This window comes from Anopheles stephensi, unplaced genomic scaffold (assembly GCF_013141755.1).
Source record: "Anopheles stephensi strain Indian unplaced genomic scaffold, UCI_ANSTEP_V1.0 ucontig159, whole genome shotgun sequence".
Classification (NCBI taxonomy): Eukaryota; Metazoa; Arthropoda; class Insecta; order Diptera; family Culicidae; genus Anopheles; species Anopheles stephensi.
The window spans coordinates 52,501-55,000 of NW_023405079.1; positions in this window are offsets into that span (position 1 = coordinate 52,501).

Consider the following 2,500-nt stretch of genomic DNA (forward strand, 5'->3'; position numbering starts at 1 on the left):
AAGCCTGGTAGGTGTTGGGATTATATCTGCAACACGGGCATTATCGAAAGATGGTTAAGTGGAGTCACCCAATGGGTGCCGTGCGTTATCAGGTACGTAATGCACAGTAGAGATACATTGTCGGGAGGTGGAACCCGAAAAATGTACAAGTCCGGGAATACGGGGTGCATCGTATGTAACGTTCGATGTACATATAAAGCCTGGTAGGTGTTGGGATTATATCTGCAACACGGGCATTATCGAAAGATGGTTAAGTGGAGTCACCCAATGGGTGCCGTGCGTTATAAGGTACGTAATGCACAGTAGAGATACATTATCGGGAGGTGGAACCCGAAAAATGTACAAGTCCGGGAATACGGGGTGCATCGTATGTAACGTTCGATGTACATATAAAGCCTGGTAGGTGTTGGGATTATATCTGCAACACGGGCATTATCGAAAGATGGTTAAGTGGAGTCACCCAATGGGTGCCGTGCGTTATAAGGTACGTAATGCACAGTAGAGATACATTATCGGGAGGTGGAACCCGAAAAATGTACAAGTCCGGGAATACGGGGTGCATCGTATGTAACGTTCGATGTACATATAAAGCCTGGTAGGTGTTGGGATTATATCTGCAACACGGGCATTATCGAAAGATGGTTAAGTGGAGTCACCCAATGGGTGCCGTGCGTTATAAGGTACGTAATGCACAGTAGAGATACATTATCGGGAGGTGGAACCCGAAAAATGTACAAGTCCGGGAATACGGAAAAGTTCCCCATGAAAGGCTGGGGATACAATTATTGATACAAATAATGTGCCTAAGGGTACATTTATTTTTCTAAGTCCCAGAAATCCGTCACTGAACATCACGACTTACGAAGACATGTTCCCCCGGTCCTCCCATATACGGCACGGGGACAAGTATGAAGAATGAAAATCATGTGTGTATGGAACATATAATGTGCCTGAGAGCACATTTTTTTTCTAAGTCCCAGAAATCCGTCACTGAACATCACGACTTACGAAGACATGTTCCCCCGGTCCTCCCATATACGGCACGGGGACAAGTATGAAGAATGAAAATCATGTGTGTATGGAACATATAATGTGCCTGAGAGCACATTTTTTTTCTAAGTCCCAGAAATCCGTCACTGAACATCACGACTTACGAAGACATGTTCCCCCGGTCCTCCCATATACGGCACCGGGACAAGTATGAAGAATGAAAATCATGTGTGTATGAAACATATAATGTGCCTGAGAGCACATTTTTTTTCTAAGTCCCAGAAATCCGTCACTGAACATCACGACTTACGAAGACATGTTCCCCCGGTCCTCCCATGTACGGCACGGGGACTAGTATGAAGAATGAAAATCATGTGTGTATGAAACATATAATGTGCCTGAGAGCACATTTTTTTTCTAAGTCCCAGAAATCCGTCACTGAACATCACGACTTACGAAGACATGTTCCCCCGGTCCTCCCATATACGGCACGGGGACAAGTATGAAGTATGAAAATTTTTGGTCACAGCGTGAAATCCCTCTAATGATCATGAAAATAGCATCGGATCACTTATCTGACCATAAAAAGTGAACCAAAACCCTATTTGGACAAACTTTTTGGTCCTATGAAAAAATCACTTTTCATATATGTCATGGTCGAAAATTTTCTAAGTCCCAAAAAATCACATATTCTCGAATATCTCGAAAACTACGTATCGGACAGGGGTCAACCAAGGTGTTTTAGAAAGGTCTTTACAAGCTCTATTTAATGAGCCATAGCGACTTTCAAGTGATTTTTTGACACTTTTTCGCATATCGGCATCCTTGGTTCCCATACTGGCCATAGGCCATAGGGCACCGAACGGCCAACTTTTGGTCCGGGGGTGAAATTTTTTTTTCACGAGATTTTGATGAAAATGGCTTCGGAACGCGTTTCTAATAATGAAAAGTGAAACCAAACAGTATTTGCGAAGAAAAAATTGTCCTATGAAAAAATCACTTTTTCTTAGGGTACGGGTCAAAAATTTTCTAAGTCCCAAAAAATCACATATTCTCGAATATCTCGAAAACTACGTATCGGACAGGGGTCAACCAAGGTGTTTTAGAAAGGTCTTTACAAGCTCTATTTAATGAGCCATAGCGACTTTCAAGTGATTTTTTGACACTTTTTCGCATATCGGCATCCTTGGTTCCCATACTGGCCATAGGCCATAGGGCACCGAACGGCCAACTTTTGGTCCGGGGGTGAAATTTTTTTTTCACGAGATTTTGATGAAAATGGCTTCGGAACGCGTTTCTAATAATGAAAAGTGAAACCAAACAGTATTTGCGAAGAAAAAATTGTCCTATGAAAAAATCACTTTTCATATATGTCATGGTCGAAAATTTTCTAAGTCCCAAAAAATCACTTATTCTCGAATATCTCGAAAACTACGTATCGGACAGGGGTCAACCAAGGTGTTTTAGAAAGGTCTTTACAAGCTCTATTTAATGAGCCATAGCGACTTTC